Source organism: Hyla sarda, unplaced genomic scaffold (genome assembly GCF_029499605.1).
Source record: "Hyla sarda isolate aHylSar1 unplaced genomic scaffold, aHylSar1.hap1 scaffold_779, whole genome shotgun sequence".
In the NCBI taxonomy this organism is placed as follows: domain Eukaryota; kingdom Metazoa; phylum Chordata; class Amphibia; order Anura; family Hylidae; genus Hyla; species Hyla sarda.
Genome location: NW_026610802.1, coordinates 1 through 25990, shown reverse-complemented (window position 1 = coordinate 25990; position 25990 = coordinate 1). Strand labels below are relative to the sequence as shown.

Here is a 25990-nt window from a genome sequence, read left to right as displayed (position 1 = left end):
TGCGACAAATTCAGACAGGAAAAATCAGTATAAATCCTTAGAAAATTATCCCCCAGTGTCTCCATCTGCTGGCGGTATTGAATAAGCATTGCTGCACTGATGGGGTATGCATTAGACGAAAAAAAAGAAGAAAAAGAAGAATAATACGCCCAGAAAAGAGGCGAAAAGGAGAAAAACGTAAAAAAACGTGAAAAAAAAGTAAGAGGAAGAGAAGGGAAAAAAAGGTGGAAATGGGTTTAAAAGTGATTTCGGCGGAGAAATATATATATATATATATATATATATATATATATATATATATGCGCACACACACACATAGATATAAACGTATTCTCCGTTGAGATATTGCAGCCGCTGCTGTGTCCAGGCCCAGGAGCCTTAGCACTGTGCTGTGATGTCACTCAATACCACTGACATCACTAGGTGTAAACAACATCTCTCCTTTGCTGTGTATGTGACTATGGAGCTGTTTGGTGATGTCGTCTATTACGGCCTTCATAGAAGCAACAGGAGATTGTTGCATCCATCTTGAACCCTCAGAACTACAGTGCTATGATGTCACTCACTTCCACAGGCCTTGCAGAGTGTAAACAACAACAACCCAGCTTTGTTGTGTATGTAACCATAGGGATTTGTGATGTCACCTAGAACCTTCACAGCAGCGACAGCTTTATGAGGAGCATCAGCACTGCTCTGCCTGAGCAGAACCATCACCGCCATAGGTTGTCAAATAACCCGGATTTAACCCACACAGGTAAGTCCAATGGGGTGCAGGCATGTCCTCTATGCTTACAGCTTCCCGTGGGTGTTGGTTTGATACCGTTTGGGGACAGCCAAGGAGGCATCTGCAGGCAACAAAGGTAGGTGTGTGCTTGTGTGTGTGTTTCCTATGCAGATCCTAAGCCCAGTGTCACATGCAAGTAGGAGGAGTAAGAAGGGTTCCTGGCAAATCCGGGTTATGGATTGCATTTAAAAAGGCCCCGTGGGAGTGCAATGGGCCCCTGTCTTGCTGCTTAGCAATAATGGTATGGGTTTAGGTTCTGCTGTGTGTACTGGTGGTTGACTGCCCCCCAGCCCAGAGTGTGCATGGAAAATTGTCTGGCAGCCTCCCTGACAGCAAGCAGTGATAGTGCCCATGAAGGGGACCTTGTTGGGCCCGCCCCTTTCACGGTTATCGCTTCTCGGCCTTTTGGCTAAGATCAAGTGTAGTATCTGTTCTTATCAGTTTAATATCTGATACGTCCCCTATCTGGGGACCATATATTAAATGGATTTTTGAGAACGGGGGCCGATTTCGAAGCTTGCTTCCGTCGCCCTATGCATTGACCCGATATGGCAGTATCTTCGGGTACAGTGCACCACCCCCTTACAGGGTTAAAAAGAAAGATTCCTACTTTCATTGCTACCTGCTTGCTGGCTAGCCAGCTAGCCAGCCCTGTGGGCCTTGCTGCTGCTGCAGCCAAAAAACAAAAGGTGGTGCTGCTGCTGCTTCTGCTGCTTCTGCTTCTGCTTGTGTCTGGCCCCTGTTGGAGCGTCCAGGCACAGGACTTCTGCTGCTGCTGACTAAATGGCCTCCTTAATTGGATCATTTGAGTAGCCAGCACACCTGTGCAGGTAGGGCATGACATGATAGGCAGCTGCCTTGATAGCGGGTGGGTGCTGAATGTTCCTAATTGACAAAATAAGATTAATGCTTATGAAGAAATATAAAATCTCATCCCTTCCCCAATATCGCGCCACACCCCTACCCCTTAATTCCCTGGTTGAACTTGATGGACATATGTCTTTTTTCGACCGTACTAACTATGTAACTATGTAACATAACATGGGGGGGGGGGGTCTCCTGGCTGTTCACACAGGTGTGTCATTGCTGTACATTGACCATGCATTGCTTCTGTGGTATTGCAAAGGCAAAGACAAATGCTTCCAGCCATCCATTGCACTAATGGATTGGTCATCAGCTGGCTGTCTATGTCCCGCATCAATATAGACCAAAGTACAGAGGGTTAGGCTATGCTATTGTGCACCTACCTGATACATCAGAAGGTGCGAGGCCCTTGCTAAATTCTGTGCACAGACTTTGAGATCTATGCTTTAGACTGTATCTAAACCTGCTCCAACATGGACTGACATTCTGGCCTACTTTCAGCCGATGCGACTTGTCTGTCGCTGAACAGTCGCTTTTTATGTATTCAGCACCTATGTATAATGTTGTAAAAATGCTCTAGAAGCTAAAGTCGCAGAAATGTCACACATATTTGGCCTGCAACTTTCTGTGCAACAAATTCAGACAGGAAAAATCAGTATAAATCCTTAGAAAATTATCCCCCAGTGTCTCCATCTGCTGGCGGTATTGAATAAGCATTGCTGCACTGATGGGGTATGCATTAGACGAAAAAAAAGAAGAAAAAGAAGAAGAATACGCCCAGAAAAGAGGCGAAAAGGAGAAAAACGTAAAAAAACATGAAAAAAAAGTAAGAGGAAGAGAAGGGAAAAAAAGGTGGAAATGGGTTTAAAAGTGATTTCGGCGGAGAAATATATATATATATATATATATATATATATATATATATATATGCGCACACACACACATATATATAAACGTATTCTCCGTTGAGATATTGCAGCCGCTGCTGTGTCCAGGCCCAGGAGCCTTAGCACTGTGCTGTGATGTCACTCAATACCACTGACATCACTAGGTGTAAACAACATCTCTCCTTTGCTGTGTATGTGACTATGGAGCTGTTTGGTGATGTCGTCTATTACGGCCTTCATAGAAGCAACAGGAGATTGTTGCATCCATCTTGAACCCTCAGAACTACAGTGCTATGATGTCACTCACTTCCACAGGCCTTGCAGAGTGTAAACAACAACAACCCAGCTTTGTTGTATATGTAACCATAGGGATTTGTGATGTCACCTAGAACCTTCACAGCAGCGACAGCTTTATGAGGAGCATCAGCACTGCTCTGCCTGAGCAGAACCATCACCGCCATAGGTTGTCAAATAACCCGGATTTAACCCACACAGGTAAGTCCAATGGGGTGCAGGCATGTCCTCTATGCTTACAGCTTCCCGTGGGTGTTGGTTTGATACCGTTTGGGGACAGCCAAGGAGGCATCTGCAGGCAACAAAGGTAGGTGTGTGCTTGTGTGTGTGTTTCCTATGCAGATCCTAAGCCCAGTGTCACATGCAAGTAGGAGGAGTAAGAAGGGTTCCTGGCAAATCCGGGTTATGGATTGCATTTAAAAAGGCCCCGTGGGAGTGCAATGGGCCCCTGTCTTGCTGCTTAGCAATAATGGTATGGGTTTAGGTTCTGCTGTGTGTACTGGTGGTTGACTGCCCCCCAGCCCAGAGTGTGCATGGAAAATTGTCTGGCAGCCTCCCTGACAGCAAGCAGTGATAGTGCCCATGAAGGGGACCTTGTTGGGCCCGCCCCTTTCACGGTTATCGCTTCTCGGCCTTTTGGCTAAGATCAAGTGTAGTATCTGTTCTTATCAGTTTAATATCTGATACGTCCCCTATCTGGGGACCATATATTAAATGGATTTTTGAGAACGGGGGCCGATTTCGAAGCTTGCTTCCGTCGCCCTATGCATTGACCCGATATGGCAGTATCTTCGGGTACAGTGCACCACCCCCTTACAGGGTTAAAAAGAAAGATTCCTACTTTCATTGCTACCTGCTTGCTGGCTAGCCAGCTAGCCAGCCCTGTGGGCCTTGCTGCTGCTGCAGCCAAAAAACAAAAGGTGGTGCTGCTGCTGCTTCTGCTGCTTCTGCTTCTGCTTGTGTCTGGCCCCTGTTGGAGCGTCCAGGCACAGGACTTCTGCTGCTGCTGACTAAATGGCCTCCTTAATTGGATCATTTGAGTAGCCAGCACACCTGTGCAGGTAGGGCATGACATGATAGGCAGCTGCCTTGATAGCGGGTGGGTGCTGAATGTTCCTAATTGACAAAATAAGATTAATGCTTATGAAGAAATATAAAATCTCATCCCTTCCCCAATATCGCGCCACACCCCTACCCCTTAATTCCCTGGTTGAACTTGATGGACATATGTCTTTTTTCGACCGTACTAACTATGTAACTATGTAACATAACATGGGGGGGGGGGTCTCCTGGCTGTTCACACAGGTGTGTCATTGCTGTACATTGACCATGCATTGCTTCTGTGGTATTGCAAAGGCAAAGACAAATGCTTCCAGCCATCCATTGCACTAATGGATTGGTCATCAGCTGGCTGTCTATGTCCCGCATCAATATAGACCAAAGTACAGAGGGTTAGGCTATGCTATTGTGCACCTACCTGATGCATCAGAAGGTGCGAGGCCCTTGCTAAATTCTGTGCACAGACTTTGAGATCTATGCTTTAGACTGTATCTAAACCTGCTCCAACATGGACTGACATTCTGGCCTACTTTCAGCCGATGCGACTTGTCTGTCGCTGAACAGTCGCTTTTTATGTATTCAGCACCTATGTATAATGTTGTAAAAATGCTCTAGAAGCTAAAGTCGCAGAAATGTCACACATATTTGGCCTGCAACTTTCTGTGCGACAAATTCAGACAGGAAAAATCAGTATAAATCCTTAGAAAATTATCCCCCAGTGTCTCCATCTGCTGGCGGTATTGAATAAGCATTGCTGCACTGATGGGGTATGCATTAGACGAAAAAAAAGAAGAAAAAGAAGAATAATACGCCCAGAAAAGAGGCGAAAAGGAGAAAAACGTAAAAAAACATGAAAAAAAAGTAAGAGGAAGAGAAGGGAAAAAAAGGTGGAAATGGGTTTAAAAGTGATTTCGGCGGAGAAATATATATATATATATATATATATATATATATATATATATATGCGCACACACACACATAGATATAAACGTATTCTCCGTTGAGATATTGCAGCCGCTGCTGTGTCCAGGCCCAGGAGCCTTAGCACTGTGCTGTGATGTCACTCAATACCACTGACATCACTAGGTGTAAACAACATCTCTCCTTTGCTGTGTATGTGACTATGGAGCTGTTTGGTGATGTCGTCTATTACGGCCTTCATAGAAGCAACAGGAGATTGTTGCATCCATCTTGAACCCTCAGAACTACAGTGCTATGATGTCACTCACTTCCACAGGCCTTGCAGAGTGTAAACAACAACAACCCAGCTTTGTTGTATATGTAACCATAGGGATTTGTGATGTCACCTAGAACCTTCACAGCAGCGACAGCTTTATGAGGAGCATCAGCACTGCTCTGCCTGAGCAGAACCATCACCGCCATAGGTTGTCAAATAACCCGGATTTAACCCACACAGGTAAGTCCAATGGGGTGCAGGCATGTCCTCTATGCTTACAGCTTCCCGTGGGTGTTGGTTTGATACCGTTTGGGGACAGCCAAGGAGGCATCTGCAGGCAACAAAGGTAGGTGTGTGCTTGTGTGTGTGTTTCCTATGCAGATCCTAAGCCCAGTGTCACATGCAAGTAGGAGGAGTAAGAAGGGTTCCTGGCAAATCCGGGTTATGGATTGCATTTAAAAAGGCCCCGTGGGAGTGCAATGGGCCCCTGTCTTGCTGCTTAGCAATAATGGTATGGGTTTAGGTTCTGCTGTGTGTACTGGTGGTTGACTGCCCCCCAGCCCAGAGTGTGCATGGAAAATTGTCTGGCAGCCTCCCTGACAGCAAGCAGTGATAGTGCCCATGAAGGGGACCTTGTTGGGCCCGCCCCTTTCACGGTTATCGCTTCTCGGCCTTTTGGCTAAGATCAAGTGTAGTATCTGTTCTTATCAGTTTAATATCTGATACGTCCCCTATCTGGGGACCATATATTAAATGGATTTTTGAGAACGGGGGCCGATTTCGAAGCTTGCTTCCGTCGCCCTATGCATTGACCCGATATGGCAGTATCTTCGGGTACAGTGCACCACCCCCTTACAGGGTTAAAAAGAAAGATTCCTACTTTCATTGCTACCTGCTTGCTGGCTAGCCAGCTAGCCAGCCCTGTGGGCCTTGCTGCTGCTGCAGCCAAAAAACAAAAGGTGGTGCTGCTGCTGCTTCTGCTGCTTCTGCTTCTGCTTGTGTCTGGCCCCTGTTGGAGCGTCCAGGCACAGGACTTCTGCTGCTGCTGACTAAATGGCCTCCTTAATTGGATCATTTGAGTAGCCAGCACACCTGTGCAGGTAGGGCATGACATGATAGGCAGCTGCCTTGATAGCGGGTGGGTGCTGAATGTTCCTAATTGACAAAATAAGATTAATGCTTATGAAGAAATATAAAATCTCATCCCTTCCCCAATATCGCGCCACACCCCTACCCCTTAATTCCCTGGTTGAACTTGATGGACATATGTCTTTTTTCGACCGTACTAACTATGTAACTATGTAACATAACATGGGGGGGGGGGGGGTCTCCTGGCTGTTCACACAGGTGTGTCATTGCTGTACATTGACCATGCATTGCTTCTGTGGTATTGCAAAGGCAAAGACAAATGCTTCCAGCCATCCATTGCACTAATGGATTGGTCATCAGCTGGCTGTCTATGTCCCGCATCAATATAGACCAAAGTACAGAGGGTTAGGCTATGCTATTGTGCACCTACCTGATGCATCAGAAGGTGCGAGGCCCTTGCTAAATTCTGTGCACAGACTTTGAGATCTATGCTTTAGACTGTATCTAAACCTGCTCCAACATGGACTGACATTCTGGCCTACTTTCAGCCGATGCGACTTGTCTGTCGCTGAACAGTCGCTTTTTATGTATTCAGCACCTATGTATAATGTTGTAAAAATGCTCTAGAAGCTAAAGTCGCAGAAATGTCACACATATTTGGCCTGCAACTTTCTGTGCGACAAATTCAGACAGGAAAAATCAGTATAAATCCTTAGAAAATTATCCCCCAGTGTCTCCATCTGCTGGCGGTATTGAATAAGCATTGCTGCACTGATGGGGTATGCATTAGACGAAAAAAAAGAAGAAAAAGAAGAATAATACGCCCAGAAAAGAGGCGAAAAGGAGAAAAACGTAAAAAAACGTGAAAAAAAAGTAAGAGGAAGAGAAGGGAAAAAAAGGTGGAAATGGGTTTAAAAGTGATTTCGGCGGAGAAATATATATATATATATATATATATATATATATATATATATATGCGCACACACACACATAGATATAAACGTATTCTCCGTTGAGATATTGCAGCCGCTGCTGTGTCCAGGCCCAGGAGCCTTAGCACTGTGCTGTGATGTCACTCAATACCACTGACATCACTAGGTGTAAACAACATCTCTCCTTTGCTGTGTATGTGACTATGGAGCTGTTTGGTGATGTCGTCTATTACGGCCTTCATAGAAGCAACAGGAGATTGTTGCATCCATCTTGAACCCTCAGAACTACAGTGCTATGATGTCACTCACTTCCACAGGCCTTGCAGAGTGTAAACAACAACAACCCAGCTTTGTTGTGTATGTAACCATAGGGATTTGTGATGTCACCTAGAACCTTCACAGCAGCGACAGCTTTATGAGGAGCATCAGCACTGCTCTGCCTGAGCAGAACCATCACCGCCATAGGTTGTCAAATAACCCGGATTTAACCCACACAGGTAAGTCCAATGGGGTGCAGGCATGTCCTCTATGCTTACAGCTTCCCGTGGGTGTTGGTTTGATACCGTTTGGGGACAGCCAAGGAGGCATCTGCAGGCAACAAAGGTAGGTGTGTGCTTGTGTGTGTGTTTCCTATGCAGATCCTAAGCCCAGTGTCACATGCAAGTAGGAGGAGTAAGAAGGGTTCCTGGCAAATCCGGGTTATGGATTGCATTTAAAAAGGCCCCGTGGGAGTGCAATGGGCCCCTGTCTTGCTGCTTAGCAATAATGGTATGGGTTTAGGTTCTGCTGTGTGTACTGGTGGTTGACTGCCCCCCAGCCCAGAGTGTGCATGGAAAATTGTCTGGCAGCCTCCCTGACAGCAAGCAGTGATAGTGCCCATGAAGGGGACCTTGTTGGGCCCGCCCCTTTCACGGTTATCGCTTCTCGGCCTTTTGGCTAAGATCAAGTGTAGTATCTGTTCTTATCAGTTTAATATCTGATACGTCCCCTATCTGGGGACCATATATTAAATGGATTTTTGAGAACGGGGGCCGATTTCGAAGCTTGCTTCCGTCGCCCTATGCATTGACCCGATATGGCAGTATCTTCGGGTACAGTGCACCACCCCCTTACAGGGTTAAAAAGAAAGATTCCTACTTTCATTGCTACCTGCTTGCTGGCTAGCCAGCTAGCCAGCCCTGTGGGCCTTGCTGCTGCTGCAGCCAAAAAACAAAAGGTGGTGCTGCTGCTGCTTCTGCTGCTTCTGCTTCTGCTTGTGTCTGGCCCCTGTTGGAGCGTCCAGGCACAGGACTTCTGCTGCTGCTGACTAAATGGCCTCCTTAATTGGATCATTTGAGTAGCCAGCACACCTGTGCAGGTAGGGCATGACATGATAGGCAGCTGCCTTGATAGCGGGTGGGTGCTGAATGTTCCTAATTGACAAAATAAGATTAATGCTTATGAAGAAATATAAAATCTCATCCCTTCCCCAATATCGCGCCACACCCCTACCCCTTAATTCCCTGGTTGAACTTGATGGACATATGTCTTTTTTCGACCGTACTAACTATGTAACTATGTAACATAACATGGGGGGGGGGGGGGGTCTCCTGGCTGTTCACACAGGTGTGTCATTGCTGTACATTGACCATGCATTGCTTCTGTGGTATTGCAAAGGCAAAGACAAATGCTTCCAGCCATCCATTGCACTAATGGATTGGTTATCAGCTGGCTGTCTATGTCCCGCATCAATATAGACCAAAGTACAGAGGGTTAGGCTATGCTATTGTGCACCTACCTGATGCATCAGAAGGTGCGAGGCCCTTGCTAAATTCTGTGCACAGACTTTGAGATCTATGCTTTAGACTGTATCTAAACCTGCTCCAACATGGACTGACATTCTGGCCTACTTTCAGCCGATGCGACTTGTCTGTCGCTGAACAGTCGCTTTTTATGTATTCAGCACCTATGTATAATGTTGTAAAAATGCTCTAGAAGCTAAAGTCGCAGAAATGTCACACATATTTGGCCTGCAACTTTCTGTGCGACAAATTCAGACAGGAAAAATCAGTATAAATCCTTAGAAAATTATCCCCCAGTGTCTCCATCTGCTGGCGGTATTGAATAAGCATTGCTGCACTGATGGGGTATGCATTAGACGAAAAAAAAAGAAGAAAAAGAAGAATAATACGCCCAGAAAAGAGGCGAAAAGGAGAAAAACGTAAAAAAACGTGAAAAAAAAGTAAGAGGAAGAGAAGGGAAAAAAAGGTGGAAATGGGTTTAAAAGTGATTTCGGCGGAGAAATATATATATATATATATATATATATATATATATGCGCACACACACACATAGATATAAACGTATTCTCCGTTGAGATATTGCAGCCGCTGCTGTGTCCAGGCCCAGGAGCCTTAGCACTGTGCTGTGATGTCACTCAATACCACTGACATCACTAGGTGTAAACAACATCTCTCCTTTGCTGTGTATGTGACTATGGAGCTGTTTGGTGATGTCGTCTATTACGGCCTTCATAGAAGCAACAGGAGATTGTTGCATCCATCTTGAACCCTCAGAACTACAGTGCTATGATGTCACTCACTTCCACAGGCCTTGCAGAGTGTAAACAACAACAACCCAGCTTTGTTGTGTATGTAACCATAGGGATTTGTGATGTCACCTAGAACCTTCACAGCAGCGACAGCTTTATGAGGAGCATCAGCACTGCTCTGCCTGAGCAGAACCATCACCGCCATAGGTTGTCAAATAACCCGGATTTAACCCACACAGGTAAGTCCAATGGGGTGCAGGCATGTCCTCTATGCTTACAGCTTCCCGTGGGTGTTGGTTTGATACCGTTTGGGGACAGCCAAGGAGGCATCTGCAGGCAACAAAGGTAGGTGTGTGCTTGTGTGTGTGTTTCCTATGCAGATCCTAAGCCCAGTGTCACATGCAAGTAGGAGGAGTAAGAAGGGTTCCTGGCAAATCCGGGTTATGGATTGCATTTAAAAAGGCCCCGTGGGAGTGCAATGGGCCCCTGTCTTGCTGCTTAGCAATAATGGTATGGGTTTAGGTTCTGCTGTGTGTACTGGTGGTTGACTGCCCCCCAGCCCAGAGTGTGCATGGAAAATTGTCTGGCAGCCTCCCTGACAGCAAGCAGTGATAGTGCCCATGAAGGGGACCTTGTTGGGCCCGCCCCTTTCACGGTTATCGCTTCTCGGCCTTTTGGCTAAGATCAAGTGTAGTATCTGTTCTTATCAGTTTAATATCTGATACGTCCCCTATCTGGGGACCATATATTAAATGGATTTTTGAGAACGGGGGCCGATTTCGAAGCTTGCTTCCGTCGCCCTATGCATTGACCCGATATGGCAGTATCTTCGGGTACAGTGCACCACCCCCTTACAGGGTTAAAAAGAAAGATTCCTACTTTCATTGCTACCTGCTTGCTGGCTAGCCAGCTAGCCAGCCCTGTGGGCCTTGCTGCTGCTGCAGCCAAAAAACAAAAGGTGGTGCTGCTGCTGCTTCTGCTGCTTCTGCTTGTGTCTGGCCCCTGTTGGAGCGTCCAGGCACAGGACTTCTGCTGCTGCTGACTAAATGGCCTCCTTAATTGGATCATTTGAGTAGCCAGCACACCTGTGCAGGTAGGGCATGACATGATAGGCAGCTGCCTTGATAGCGGGTGGGTGCTGAATGTTCCTAATTGACAAAATAAGATTAATGCTTATGAAGAAATATAAAATCTCATCCCTTCCCCAATATCGCGCCACACCCCTACCCCTTAATTCCCTGGTTGAACTTGATGGACATATGTCTTTTTTCGACCGTACTAACTATGTAACTATGTAACACAACATGGGGGGGGGGGGGGGGGGGGTCTCCTGGCTGTTCACACAGGTGTGTCATTGCTGTACATTGACCATGCATTGCTTCTGTGGTATTGCAAAGGCAAAGACAAATGCTTCCAGCCATCCATTGCACTAATGGATTGGTCATCAGCTGGCTGTCTATGTCCCGCATCAATATAGACCAAAGTACAGAGGGTTAGGCTATGCTATTGTGCACCTACCTGATGCATCAGAAGGTGCGAGGCCCTTGCTAAATTCTGTGCACAGACTTTGAGATCTATGCTTTAGACTGTATCTAAACCTGCTCCAACATGGACTGACATTCTGGCCTACTTTCAGCCGATGCGACTTGTCTGTCGCTGAACAGTCGCTTTTTATGTATTCAGCACCTATGTATAATGTTGTAAAAATGCTCTAGAAGCTAAAGTCGCAGAAATGTCACACATATTTGGCCTGCAACTTTCTGTGCGACAAATTCAGACAGGAAAAATCAGTATAAATCCTTAGAAAATTATCCCCCAGTGTCTCCATCTGCTGGCGGTATTGAATAAGCATTGCTGCACTGATGGGGTATGCATTAGACGAAAAAAAAGAAGAAAAAGAAGAATAATACGCCCAGAAAAGAGGCGAAAAGGAGAAAAACGTAAAAAAACGTGAAAAAAAAGTAAGAGGAAGAGAAGGGAAAAAAAGGTGGAAATGGGTTTAAAAGTGATTTCGGCGGAGAATATATATATATATATATATATATATATATATATATATATATATGCGCACACACACACATAGATATAAACGTATTCTCCGTTGAGATATTGCAGCCGCTGCTGTGTCCAGGCCCAGGAGCCTTAGCACTGTGCTGTGATGTCACTCAATACCACTGACATCACTAGGTGTAAACAACATCTCTCCTTTGCTGTGTATGTGACTATGGAGCTGTTTGGTGATGTCGTCTATTACGGCCTTCATAGAAGCAACAGGAGATTGTTGCATCCATCTTGAACCCTCAGAACTACAGTGCTATGATGTCACTCACTTCCACAGGCCTTGCAGAGTGTAAACAACAACAACCCAGCTTTGTTGTGTATGTAACCATAGGGATTTGTGATGTCACCTAGAACCTTCACAGCAGCGACAGCTTTATGAGGAGCATCAGCACTGCTCTGCCTGAGCAGAACCATCACCGCCATAGGTTGTCAAATAACCCGGATTTAACCCACACAGGTAAGTCCAATGGGGTGCAGGCATGTCCTCTATGCTTACAGCTTCCCGTGGGTGTTGGTTTGATACCGTTTGGGGACAGCCAAGGAGGCATCTGCAGGCAACAAAGGTAGGTGTGTGCTTGTGTGTGTGTTTCCTATGCAGATCCTAAGCCCAGTGTCACATGCAAGTAGGAGGAGTAAGAAGGGTTCCTGGCAAATCCGGGTTATGGATTGCATTTAAAAAGGCCCCGTGGGAGTGCAATGGGCCCCTGTCTTGCTGCTTAGCAATAATGGTATGGGTTTAGGTTCTGCTGTGTGTACTGGTGGTTGACTGCCCCCCAGCCCAGAGTGTGCATGGAAAATTGTCTGGCAGCCTCCCTGACAGCAAGCAGTGATAGTGCCCATGAAGGGGACCTTGTTGGGCCCGCCCCTTTCACGGTTATCGCTTCTCGGCCTTTTGGCTAAGATCAAGTGTAGTATCTGTTCTTATCAGTTTAATATCTGATACGTCCCCTATCTGGGGACCATATATTAAATGGATTTTTGAGAACGGGGGCCGATTTCGAAGCTTGCTTCCGTCGCCCTATGCATTGACCCGATATGGCAGTATCTTCGGGTACAGTGCACCACCCCCTTACAGGGTTAAAAAGAAAGATTCCTACTTTCATTGCTACCTGCTTGCTGGCTAGCCAGCTAGCCAGCCCTGTGGGCCTTGCTGCTGCTGCAGCCAAAAAACAAAAGGTGCTGCTGCTGCTGCTTCTGCTGCTTCTGCTTCTGCTTGTGTCTGGCCCCTGTTGGAGCGTCCAGGCACAGGACTTCTGCTGCTGCTGACTAAATGGCCTCCTTAATTGGATCATTTGAGTAGCCAGCACACCTGTGCAGGTAGGGCATGACATGATAGGCAGCTGCCTTGATAGCGGGTGGGTGCTGAATGTTCCTAATTGACAAAATAAGATTAATGCTTATGAAGAAATATAAAATCTCATCCCTTCCCCAATATCGCGCCACACCCCTACCCCTTAATTCCCTGGTTGAACTTGATGGACATATGTCTTTTTTCGACCGTACTAACTATGTAACTATGTAACATAACATGGGGGGGGGGGTCTCCTGGCTGTTCACACAGGTGTGTCATTGCTGTACATTGACCATGCATTGCTTCTGTGGTATTGCAAAGGCAAAGACAAATGCTTCCAGCCATCCATTGCACTAATGGATTGGTCATCAGCTGGCTGTCTATGTCCCGCATCAATATAGACCAAAGTACAGAGGGTTAGGCTATGCTAAGGTGCACCTACCTGATGCATCAGAAGGTGCGAGGCCCTTGCTAAATTCTGTGCACAGACTTTGAGATCTATGCTTTAGACTGTATCTAAACCTGCTCCAACATGGACTGACATTCTGGCCTACTTTCAGCCGATGCGACTTGTCTGTCGCTGAACAGTCGCTTTTTATGTATTCAGCACCTATGTATAATGTTGTAAAAATGCTCTAGAAGCTAAAGTCGCAGAAATGTCACACATATTTGGCCTGCAACTTTCTGTGCGACAAATTCAGACAGGAAAAATCAGTATAAATCCTTAGAAAATTATCCCCCAGTGTCTCCATCTGCTGGCGGTATTGAATAAGCATTGCTGCACTGATGGGGTATGCATTAGACGAAAAAAAAGAAGAAAAAGAAGAATAATACGCCCAGAAAAGAGGCGAAAAGGAGAAAAACGTAAAAAAACGTGAAAAAAAAGTAAGAGGAAGAGAAGGGAAAAAAAGGTGGAAATGGGTTTAAAAGTGATTTTGGCGGAGAATATATATATATATATATATATATATATATATATATATATATATATATATGCGCACACACACACATAGATATAAACGTATTCTCCGTTGAGATATTGCAGCCGCTGCTGTGTCCAGGCCCAGGAGCCTTAGCACTGTGCTGTGATGTCACTCAATACCACTGACATCACTAGGTGTAAACAACATCTCTCCTTTGCTGTGTATGTGACTATGGAGCTGTTTGGTGATGTCGTCTATTACGGCCTTCATAGAAGCAACAGGAGATTGTTGCATCCATCTTGAACCCTCAGAACTACAGTGCTATGATGTCACTCACTTCCACAGGCCTTGCAGAGTGTAAACAACAACAACCCAGCTTTGTTGTGTATGTAACCAAAGGGATTTGTGATGTCACCTAGAACCTTCACAGCAGCGACAGCTTTATGAGGAGCATCAGCACTGCTCTGCCTGAGCAGAACCATCACCGCCATAGGTTGTCAAATAACCCGGATTTAACCCACACAGGTAAGTCCAATGGGGTGCAGGCATGTCCTCTATGCTTACAGCTTCCCGTGGGTGTTGGTTTGATACCGTTTGGGGACAGCCAAGGAGGCATCTGCAGGCAACAAAGGTAGGTGTGTGCTTGTGTGTGTGTTTCCTATGCAGATCCTAAGCCCAGTGTCACATGCAAGTAGGAGGAGTAAGAAGGGTTCCTGGCAAATCCGGGTTATGGATTGCATTTAAAAAGGCCCCGTGGGAGTGCAATGGGCCCCTGTCTTGCTGCTTAGCAATAATGGTATGGGTTTAGGTTCTGCTGTATGTACTGGTGGTTGACTGCCCCCCAGCCCAGAGTGTGCATGGAAAATTGTCTGGCAGCCTCCCTGACAGCAAGCAGTGATAGTGCCCATGAAGGGGACCTTGTTGGGCCCGCCCCTTTCACGGTTATCGCTTCTCGGCCTTTTGGCTAAGATCAAGTGTAGTATCTGTTCTTATCAGTTTAATATCTGATACGTCCCCTATCTGGGGACCATATATTAAATGGATTTTTGAGAACGGGGGCCGATTTCGAAGCTTGCTTCCGTCGCCCTATGCATTGACCCGATATGGCAGTATCTTCGGGTACAGTGCACCACCCCCTTACAGGGTTAAAAAGAAAGATTCCTACTTTCATTGCTACCTGCTTGCTGGCTAGCCAGCTAGCCAGCCCTGTGGGCCTTGCTGCTGCTGCAGCCAAAAAACAAAAGGTGGTGCTGCTGCTGCTTCTGCTGCTTCTGCTTCTGCTTGTGTCTGGCCCCTGTTGGAGCGTCCAGGCACAGGACTTCTGCTGCTGCTGACTAAATGGCCTCCTTAATTGGATCATTTGAGTAGCCAGCACACCTGTGCAGGTAGGGCATGACATGATAGGCAGCTGCCTTGATAGCGGGTGGGTGCTGAATGTTCCTAATTGACAAAATAAGATTAATGCTTATGAAGAAATATAAAATCTCATCCCTTCCCCAATATCGCGCCACACCCCTACCCCTTAATTCCCTGGTTGAACGTGATGGACATATGTCTTTTTTCGACCGTACTAACTATGTAACTATGTAACATAACATGGGGGGGGGTCTCCTGGCTGTTCACACAGGTGTGTCATTGCTGTACATTGACCATGCATTGCTTCTGTGGTATTGCAAAGGCAAAGACAAATGCTTCCAGCCATCCATTGCACTAATGGATTGGTCATCAGCTGGCTGTCTATGTCCCGCATCAATATAGACCAAAGTACAGAGGGTTAGGCTATGCTATTGTGCACCTACCTGATGCATCAGAAGGTGCGAGGCCCTTGCTAAATTCTGTGCACAGACTTTGAGATCTATGCTTTAGACTGTATCTAAACCTGCTCCAACATGGACTGACATTCTGGCCTACTTTCAGCCGATGCGACTTGTCTGTCGCTGAACAGTCGCTTTTTATGTATTCAGCACCTATGTATAATGTTGTAAAAATGCTCTAGAAGCTAAAGTCGCAGAAATGTCACACATATTTGGCCTGCAACTTTCTGTGCGACAAATTCAGACAGGAAAAATCAGTATAAATCCTTAGAAAATTATCCCCCAGTGTCTCCATCTGCTGGCGGTATTGAATAAGCATTGCTGCACTGATGGGGTATGCATTAGACGAAAAAAAAGAAGAAAAAGAAGAATAATACGCCCAGAAAAGAGGCGAAAAGGAGAAAAACGTAAAAAAACGTGAAAAAAAAGTAAGAGGAAGAGAAGGGAAAAAAAGGTGGAAATGGGTTTAAAAGTGATTTCGGCGGAGAAATATATATATATATATATATATATATATATATATATATATATATATGCGCACACACACACACATAGATATAAACGTATTCTCCGTTGAGATATTGCAGCCGCTGCTGTGTCCAGGCCCAGGAGCCTTAGCACTGTGCTGTGATGTCACTCAATACCACTGACATCACTAGGTGTAAACAACATCTCTCCTTTGCTGTGTATGTGACTATGGAGCTGTTTGGTGATGTCGTCTATTACGGCCTTCATAGAAGCAACAGGAGATTGTTGCATCCATCTTGAACCCTCAGAACTACAGTGCTATGATGTCACTCACTTCCACAGGCCTTGCAGAGTGTAAACAACAACAACCCAGCTTTGTTGTGTATGTAACCATAGGGATTTGTGATGTCACCTAGAACCTTCACAGCAGCGACAGCTTTATGAGGAGCATCAGCACTGCTCTGCCTGAGCAGAACCATCACCGCCATAGGTTGTCAAATAACCCGGATTTAACCCACACAGGTAAGTCCAATGGGGTGCAGGCATGTCCTCTATGCTTACAGCTTCCCGTGGGTGTTGGTTTGATACCGTTTGGGGACAGCCAAGGAGGCATCTGCAGGCAACAAAGGTAGGTGTGTGCTTGTGTGTGTGTTTCCTATGCAGATCCTAAGCCCAGTGTCACATGCAAGTAGGAGGAGTAAGAAGGGTTCCTGGCAAATCCGGGTTATGGATTGCATTTAAAAAGGCCCCGTGGGAGTGCAATGGGCCCCTGTCTTGCTGCTTAGCAATAATGGTATGGGTTTAGGTTCTGCTGTGTGTACTGGTGGTTGACTGCCCCCCAGCCCAGAGTGTGCATGGAAAATTGTCTGGCAGCCTCCCTGACAGCAAGCAGTGATAGTGCCCATGAAGGGGACCTTGTTGGGCCCGCCCCTTTCACGGTTATCGCTTCTCGGCCTTTTGGCTAAGATCAAGTGTAGTATCTGCATTTGGTCTGGTCGGAAGGTGTCTGTGGTACCCCGCTTCTCGGCCTTGGGGGATTGTCTCTCCTTACGGAGGGACTTCACCCCCTTGCTGCTATTGGGGAGCGGGCTTAGTCCACGGACAACGGGTTGCGATCCCCCTGTCTCTGGGACCTTGTGTCTCAGAAGGCATTTTCGGTACGTTGAGCGTTACCTGTAGCTTCGGAAGCACCTAGGGTACCCCCGACCTCTGCCTTGGGTAAGGGTTCCGCTTTTATAGTGGGATTCCGAGCCCCTGCTGCTATTGGGGAAGGGGCTTAGTCCCTGGGTGTGGAAGATGCCGTTCTCCTGGGCTTTCCCCTCTGGGGAAATGTCGATGCGAAATACCATCCGCATAGAGGTGTCGGAGAGCCATCGTCAGTTGAAGAACCTCCGCTTCATTGCGGAGGTGATTCTTCTTGACTACTTCCGCCTCAATAGGGAGGACATCCTGTGTCTAAATGACCAGGAAAGCCGTGGCCTGTATACCGTCACCTTCACGGCCACGGCGTGTTGCGATAACATCTATGCAACCTTGTCTGGTGCGGACCAGAGGGACGATCGACTCGACGGTCTTTCGTTCCAGTTCCTCTATGGTGAGGAACGTATACCGTTGGTGGTGGCTATGCACAGCCCTCATGTGACCACGGAGGATATAGCCACTTTTCTTCGGCGATACTGCGAAGAGGTGCGATTCGCAAACAAAATCTTGAACTCCGTGCGGTTCTGGAACGGCAAGAGGAAGTTCTGGGTCAAGCTCCGTAAGGATCCCGGTGGTATTGGGGGTCTTTGCCATCCGCCCCCAAATTTTGCCATCGGGAGAGTTCGGGGCTTCCTGTTCTATCCTCAAATGCCTATGTATTGCCGAAATTGCTTGAGGTTTGGCCACACCCAGGAGACCTGCGGCGCGGAGCGTGTGATTCGCTGCAATAGGTGTGGCCAAGAAGGTCACATAGCCTCAAGATGTAGCCATACGATAAGGTGCAACCTCTGCGGAGAGGAAAATCACGATTTTAATTCCTGTCCCCATAAAGCAAAAACTACGATGGGTGGGTCAAGGCTGGGCCCACCCAAAGAGGGGACAGGACAAAAGACGTCCTTTTTTAAGATGCCCAAACCCCAGATGGCAGGTACTGATGGGTCCAGGCCCAAGACCTCTGGTGCTCCATCGGGGGGCCCACCGGTGGTAGTGCTAGGGGGAGGCCATGGGGATTCCACGAAGCCCGGGCGGGTGATCGAGTTTACTGCCCGGGAAATTGAAAGACGTCGATCGACTTCCTACCTGGCTCAAGAGCCCGCCGAAACTTCTGAAGGGGGCTCACCTGTGGCGGGTGGCAGCCGACGGGCCTCGGTGGGGGCAAAAGTGGACCCAAAATTGCAGCATAAGCCAGGTACTGGCTTGGCCCAGGGTCGCCCTGCTCCGGACGAAGAGGCCCCGGTGAAAGCCCGCCGGAAGGGGAGCCAGGTGGCCAGGTCTGAGCCCGGTCCTGTTACTCCGCCTATACAGGACAGGGCCAAGAAGACAAGTGGCGCCAAACCAGGGTTTGCTGCCCCGCCAGCAGTGGACCCGGTGGGTAAAACTGGCCATCGTCGATCGATGGGGAAGTTGGAGCAACAGTCCTCAGCAACGCTTGCTGGGGAACAAGCGATGAAAACTTCCCAAGGTAGCGGCAAAGGTTCCGGAAAAGAGGCCTCACAGGCCCCTGTGCAGCAGTTCCAGTCGTCAAATGATGAAAGAAGACGCAGATCCATCAGCCGGGGGCCAGAGATTACATCGAGTGAGAGCAACACAGAGGATATGGACAGCAGTGTGACATTTAAAAGACAAAGAGAAGAAGAAGAGGAAGACATTCAAAGGAAAGCGGCGTGCCGTAGTTCGGACGAGAGCGAGCTCAGGGTCGGGGCATCATCGATCTCAAGCTCCGACCCTCAGAACATCAAGGAGCTGATGACCCCGCAGGCGGGGGATGACGGTACGCAGCTTATTATTGACTTTGATTCTCCAAGCACGGACTCTCCATAAACTATGCCTATCCCTGTAAAAATTGCCTCACTCAATGTGAGGTCCTTAAAGAGCCCTGATCGCAGGGCTGCTTTATTTTCTTATCTAGAGACATGTGACTTTGACCTTTGCCTGCTACAAGAATGTGGAATCCCTAGTAAAATGGACTATAAAGACTTAAAAGAAGACTGGAAGCTGGGCCCATCCATATGGTCCGGTGCAAATGACTGTCGTTCTGTGGGTGTTGGGCTGCTCTGCCGAGGCCAGTCCTTTTCTATTCATACAGTAACTGAGATTGTGCCTGGCAGAGCTCTTTTAATTCATCTATATTTTAATGGACTTTTAATTCGTGTTTTAAATGTGTATGCCCCTCCTGATAAACAGGAGCGGGCAGAACTATTTGAAATTTTACCACTGTTTTGTGTTGGGTCTTCCCCCCTGCTGGTGGGAGGTGATTTTAACTGCATACGTGATGGGGAACACCGGCAGGGTGGGGATATTAATCGTAAAGACCGCACTTCTTACCTGCTTAAAAATTTTATTGATGATTTTAATTTGAAAGATTGCTGGAAGGATCTCTTGCCGGAGGACCCGGGCGCCACATGGTCCAATGGAAGAGTGAGCTCCAGAATCGATTTTATTTTTTCCTCTAGAGCTTTTAAACCCCTGAAATGCACGCTCGAGCAGAATATCTTCTCTGATCATAAGCTCCTCTTGGTGGGCCTGGAGCTAGAGGGGGAGCAAAAAGCAAAAAGGGGCCTCTGGAGATTAAACACCACACTCCTAGAGGACCCTGAGATAAAAGAGGAGTTTGTGCGGACCTACCAATGCTGGCAATCACAAAGAAAACCCCACGAGCCTATGCTGCACTGGTGGGAGGGCACCAAATCTAAAATCAGATTTTTTTTTATCAAAGCAGGTAAGAAGAAGGCAAAAATGGAAAAACAGTGGTTTTATGTTCTTAACATGCGTTTAAATGTACTTTTTAAATTGAAAGAAGCTGGTATGGATGTAGAAAATGATATTTTAAACCTTAAAACTGAAATAAAACATGCCATAGAAAAGAAAGGGAAACAAATCATTTTTAACTCACATGTGCAGCACCTGGAGGAGGGCGAGAAATGTTCCCGTTTCTTTTTTAAAAAAGTGATGAATAGGAGGGATATCATCCAAAACCTTGAGGGTGAATCCACTCCAAAAGGCATGTTAGATGCAGTTTTTAACTTCTACCAGCTTCTTTTTAATAAGAAAGATCTTAATCCATCCTTTTTAGAACATGTTCTTAATTCCCTTGATTTTAAGCTAGATGTTTTAGACCAGGAGGTTTTATCCCGTGATCTTAACTTAGATGAACTTTTATTTGTTTTTAAAAGTTTTTCTAGTGGGAAGGCCCCTGGGGAAGATGGTTTACCCATCGAATTTTATTTAGCTTTTTGGGATATTTTAAAGGATGATATGGTTTTATTGTATAAAGAAACTTTTATTGTTAATGAACTTCCCCCTTCCTGGAGGAGGGGGATTGTATCATTACTTTTTAAAAAGGGTGAAAAGGATATGCTAAAAAATTGGCGCCCCATCACACTTTTAAATGTCGATTATAAAGTTTTAGCCAAGTTATTAGCTGTCCGTTTTAAACCTTTTATTCATAAATTAATTCACCCAAATCAGGTTTGTGGGGTACCTGGAAGGTCTATAGCTGAATCCCTAAATATTTTAAGAGATGTTTTATGGTATTTTAAGGATAGAAATCAAACTGTAGCAATTTTATCCTTAGACTTTGAAAAAGCCTTTGATAGGGTCTCCCATGAATACCTGTTTTTAGTTCTTAAAAAGATGGCAGTGCCTGAAACGATTTTAAGCCGAATCATGCTTTTATACCGATCCTGTTTTAGTCAAGTCTCTGTTAATGGCTTTTTAACCAGCGGTGTTCCTCTTTTATCAGGTGTCAAACAGGGCTGCCCCCTGTCCCCACTCCTTTTTATTTGCGCAATCGAACCACTGATGGCCCTCCTCAGAAAAGACCGGGTAGTAAGAGGCGTACCGATACCTGGTGGAGGAGGGACCCATCTAAAGGTGTTGGGGTACATGGATGATGTCACCATACTGTGCCCGGACTCTCCATCCATGAGGGGGGCATTGAGGAACACCAGCTATTTCTGCGAGGTCTCTGGTTTTAAGCTAAACACAGATAAATGTGACTGTTTTTATATTGGCTCCTGGGATTCATCCATCACCCCAGGAGTCACAATGCAACAGGATCAAATTAAAGTTTTAGGTATTGTTTTTAACCAGGTCAATGATGGGAGCCCTAACTGGGATTCAGCTATAGCTAAGATGGAGAAGAAGATTTTAATGTGGAATCTTAGAAACCTTACCATGGAGGGGAAGATTTTAATAATAAAGATGGTTTTACTCCCTATTATGCTATACATTGCCATGGTATTTCCTCCATCTATTTTATACATTAAAAAAGTAACTAGAATTGTTTTTACTTTTTTATGGGGTTCAAAAATGGAGAAATTAAAGCGTGATTTTATGTACAAAAGTAAAGATAATGGCGGGAAAGATGTTCCTAACCTTTTTACTTTCTTTTACATAAAGTATTTCTGTTTCTGTTTTAAAATTATTAAATCCGATGGCATTTTTAGCTGCTTTTTAAGGTACGCTGCGGGCATGGTTTTTAAAAGATGGTTGCGCATCCCTCTGAACGCTCCGGTGCTTCTGTGTCCCCCAAAACATTATGTGGTGTTGGAAAAGACAGTCAGGCTCCTAGGTCTCCAAGATTTGGAGCCTGACATACTGGGGGACCAGAGAAAGGTATCAAAGGTCCTCAGGCGGAGTGAGGTTACCCTGGCAGTGTCCAATTTCACACAGGCAAGATCCAAAAAGGTATGGCGGAACGTGTACGGGAAGTTTCTGGCGAATGTACACAGGGATCTTGCCTGGGCAATCGTCCACCAGTGCCTCCCTACTCGTGAGTTCCAGCACAGGCGAGGACTGGTGGCGAGAGCCAAGTGCCCGAGAGATGGCTGCGGAGTGGACGAAACGGTGCTGCACATATTTTGGAACTGCCCTTTTGCACGGGAGCTTTGGAGGAAGGTAGGCCCACTTTTGAAGTGGGCCTGCGGCCTAAAAGATTTTAATCACGAATGTGTCTTTTACGGTCTTTTTAACTGCCCCAATTTTAAACAGCAGATGATCTGCTGGATGATTATTAATTGTTTTAAAAATGCCATCTGGAAAGTTAGGAACATCTTACTTTTTAAACATGATTTTATTGATGTTAAAAACTGTATAAAGCTGGCCCTGAGTGAGATGTACATCTATTACCTAAGAGACAAGAAACAGTTGGGGGCCAGCGAGGCAGCATCCATGTGGTGTCTGCCTCTATGGAACGAAATAACAATATAATCAGTTTTTATGACATTTGTATAATGTTTTATCCTGCCATTTTTATTTTTTCTCCTTTTATTACTGGTTTTATTATTTGTATTTTAAAACTTTTGTGAACCTTTTATTATTTTGCATTTTAAATTTTGTATGGTTTCTTATTTATTCAATAAAATTTTGTTGAAACCTTATCTGTTCTTATCAGTTTAATATCTGATACGTCCCCTATCTGGGGACCATATATTAAATGGATTTTTGAGAACGGGGGCCGATTTCGAAGCTTGCTTCCGTCGCCCTATGCATTGACCCGATATGGCAGTATCTTCGGGTACAGTGCACCACCCCCTTACAGGGTTAAAAAGAAAGATTCCTACTTTCATTGCTACCTGCTTGCTGGCTAGCCAGCTAGCCAGCCCTGTGGGCCTTGCTGCTGCTGCAGCCAAAAAACAAAAGGTGGTGCTGCTGCTGCTTCTGCTGCTTCTGCTTCTGCTTGTGTCTGGCCCCTGTTGGAGCGTCCAGGCACAGGACTTCTGCTGCTGCTGACTAAATGGCCTCCTTAATTGGATCATTTGAGTAGCCAGCACACCTGTGCAGGTAGGGCATGACATGATAGGCAGCTGCCTTGATAGCGGGTGGGTGCTGAATGTTCCTAATTGACAAAATAAGATTAATGCTTATGAAGAAATATAAAATCTCATCCCTTCCCCAATATCGCGCCACACCCCTACCCCTTAATTCCCTGGTTGAACTTGATGGACATATGTCTTTTTTCGACCGTACTAACTATGTAACTATGTAACATAACATGGGGGGGGGGGTCTCCTGGCTGTTCACACAGGTGTGTCATTGCTGTACATTGACCATGCATTGCTTCTGTGGTATTGCAAAGGCAAAGACAAATGCTTCCAGCCATCCATTGCACTAATGGATTGGTCATCAGCTGGCTGTCTATGTCCCGCATCAATATAGACCAAAGTACAGAGGGTTAGGCTATGCTATTGTGCACCTACCTGATGCATCAGAAGGTGCGAGGCCCTTGCTAAATTCTGTGCACAGACTTTGAGATCTATGCTTTAGACTGTATCTAAACCTGCTCCAACATGGACTGACATTCTGGCCTACTTTCAGCCGATGCGACTTGTCTGTCGCTGAACAGTCGCTTTTTATGTATTCAGCACCTATGTATAATGTTGTAAAAATGCTCTAGAAGCTAAAGTCGCAGAAATGTCACACATATTTGGCCTGCAACTTTCTGTGCGACAAATTCAGACAGGAAAAATCAGTATAAATCCTTAGAAAATTATCCCCCAGTGTCTCCATCTGCTGGCGGTATTGAATAAGCATTGCTGCACTGATGGGGTATGCATTAGACGAAAAAAAAGAAGAAAAAGAAGAATAATACGCCCAGAAAAGAGGCGAAAAGGAGAAAAACGTAAAAAAACGTGAAAAAAAAGTAAGAGGAAGAGAAGGGAAAAAAAGGTGGAAATGGGTTTAAAAGTGATTTCGGCGGAGAAATATATATATATATATATATATATATATATATATATATATATGCGCACACACACACATAGATATAAACGTATTCTCCGTTGAGATATTGCAGCCGCTGCTGTGTCCAGGCCCAGGAGCCTTAGCACTGTGCTGTGATGTCACTCAATACCACTGACATCACTAGGTGTAAACAACATCTCTCCTTTGCTGTGTATGTGACTATGGAGCTGTTTGGTGATGTCGTCTATTACGGCCTTCATAGAAGCAACAGGAGATTGTTGCATCCATCTTGAACCCTCAGAACTACAGTGCTATGATGTCACTCACTTCCACAGGCCTTGCAGAGTGTAAACAACAACAACCCAGCTTTGTTGTGTATGTAACCATAGGGATTTGTGATGTCACCTAGAACCTTCACAGCAGCGACAGCTTTATGAGGAGCATCAGCACTGCTCTGCCTGAGCAGAACCATCACCGCCATAGGTTGTCAAATAACCCGGATTTAACCCACACAGGTAAGTCCAATGGGGTGCAGGCATGTCCTCTATGCTTACAGCTTCCCGTGGGTGTTGGTTTGATACCGTTTGGGGACAGCCAAGGAGGCATCTGCAGGCAACAAAGGTAGGTGTGTGCTTGTGTGTGTGTTTCCTATGCAGATCCTAAGCCCAGTGTCACATGCAAGTAGGAGGAGTAAGAAGGGTTCCTGGCAAATCCGGGTTATGGATTGCATTTAAAAAGGCCCCGTGGGAGTGCAATGGGCCCCTGTCTTGCTGCTTAGCAATAATGGTATGGGTTTAGGTTCTGCTGTGTGTACTGGTGGTTGACTGCCCCCCAGCCCAGAGTGTGCATGGAAAATTGTCTGGCAGCCTCCCTGACAGCAAGCAGTGATAGTGCCCATGAAGGGGACCTTGTTGGGCCCGCCCCTTTCACGGTTATCGCTTCTCGGCCTTTTGGCTAAGATCAAGTGTAGTATCTGTTCTTATCAGTTTAATATCTGATACGTCCCCTATCTGGGGACCATATATTAAATGGATTTTTGAGAACGGGGGCCGATTTCGAAGCTTGCTTCCGTCGCCCTATGCATTGACCCGATATGGCAGTATCTTCGGGTACAGTGCACCACCCCCTTACAGGGTTAAAAAGAAAGATTCCTACTTTCATTGCTACCTGCTTGCTGGCTAGCCAGCTAGCCAGCCCTGTGGGCCTTGCTGCTGCTGCAGCCAAAAAACAAGAGGTGGTGCTGCTTCTGCTGCTTCTGCTGCTTCTGCTTCTGCTTGTGTCTGGCCCCTGTTGGAGCGTCCAGGCACAGGACTTCTGCTGCTGCTGACTAAATGGCCTCCTTAATTGGATCATTTGAGTAGCCAGCACACCTGTGCAGGTAGGGCATGACATGATAGGCAGCTGCCTTGATAGCGGGTGGGTGCTGAATGTTCCTAATTGACAAAATAAGATTAATGCTTATGAAGAAATATAAAATCTCATCCCTTCCCCAATATCGCGCCACACCCCTACCCCTTAATTCCCTGGTTGAACTTGATGGACATATGTCTTTTTTCGACCGTACTAACTATGTAACTATGTAACATAACATGGGGGGGGGGGGTCTCCTGGCTGTTCACACAGGTGTGTCATTGCTGTACATTGACCATGCATTGCTTCTGTGGTATTGCAAAGGCAAAGACAAATGCTTCCAGCCATCCATTGCACTAATGGATTGGTCATCAGCTGGCTGTCTATGTCCCGCATCAATATAGACCAAAGTACAGAGGGTTAGGCTATGCTATTGTGCACCTACCTGATGCATCAGAAGGTGCGAGGCCCTTGCTAAATTCTGTGCACAGACTTTGAGATCTATGCTTTAGACTGTATCTAAACCTGCTCCAACATGGACTGACATTCTGGCCTACTTTCAGCCGATGCGACTTGTCTGTCG

General features: G+C 46.1%; 9 non-coding genes and 1 pseudogene across 9 annotated transcripts; all 10 read left to right on the top strand.

Moving 5' to 3' along the window:
* Positions 1-1173: 1173 nt before the first annotated feature.
* Positions 1174-1364, top strand: LOC130346238 (U2 spliceosomal RNA). The gene has a single exon (XR_008884576.1). It is a non-coding gene; the product is annotated as a U2 spliceosomal RNA (small nuclear RNA).
* A 2085-nt stretch (positions 1365-3449) lies between these two features.
* Positions 3450-3640, top strand: LOC130346237 (U2 spliceosomal RNA). Its single transcript, XR_008884575.1, has one exon. It is a non-coding gene; the product is annotated as a U2 spliceosomal RNA (small nuclear RNA).
* A 2084-nt stretch (positions 3641-5724) lies between these two features.
* On the top strand, positions 5725-5915 carry LOC130346236 (U2 spliceosomal RNA). The gene has a single exon (XR_008884574.1). It is a non-coding gene; the product is annotated as a U2 spliceosomal RNA (small nuclear RNA).
* Positions 5916-8002: 2087 nt separating this feature from the next.
* Positions 8003-8193, top strand: LOC130346235 (U2 spliceosomal RNA). The gene has a single exon (XR_008884573.1). It is a non-coding gene; the product is annotated as a U2 spliceosomal RNA (small nuclear RNA).
* Positions 8194-10274: 2081 nt separating this feature from the next.
* On the top strand, positions 10275-10465 carry LOC130346225 (U2 spliceosomal RNA). The gene has a single exon (XR_008884572.1). It is a non-coding gene; the product is annotated as a U2 spliceosomal RNA (small nuclear RNA).
* Positions 10466-12553: 2088 nt separating this feature from the next.
* LOC130346281 (U2 spliceosomal RNA) lies at positions 12554-12744 on the top strand. The gene has a single exon (XR_008884615.1). It is a non-coding gene; the product is annotated as a U2 spliceosomal RNA (small nuclear RNA).
* A 2091-nt stretch (positions 12745-14835) lies between these two features.
* On the top strand, positions 14836-15026 carry LOC130346269 (U2 spliceosomal RNA). The gene has a single exon (XR_008884604.1). It is a non-coding gene; the product is annotated as a U2 spliceosomal RNA (small nuclear RNA).
* Positions 15027-17114: 2088 nt separating this feature from the next.
* Positions 17115-17332, top strand: LOC130346231 (U2 spliceosomal RNA; annotated as a pseudogene).
* Positions 17333-22721: 5389 nt separating this feature from the next.
* On the top strand, positions 22722-22907 carry LOC130346283 (U2 spliceosomal RNA). Its single transcript, XR_008884616.1, has one exon. It is a non-coding gene; the product is annotated as a U2 spliceosomal RNA (small nuclear RNA).
* Positions 22908-24991: 2084 nt separating this feature from the next.
* LOC130346257 (U2 spliceosomal RNA) lies at positions 24992-25182 on the top strand. The gene has a single exon (XR_008884593.1). It is a non-coding gene; the product is annotated as a U2 spliceosomal RNA (small nuclear RNA).
* The last annotated feature ends 808 nt before the right edge of the window (positions 25183-25990 follow it).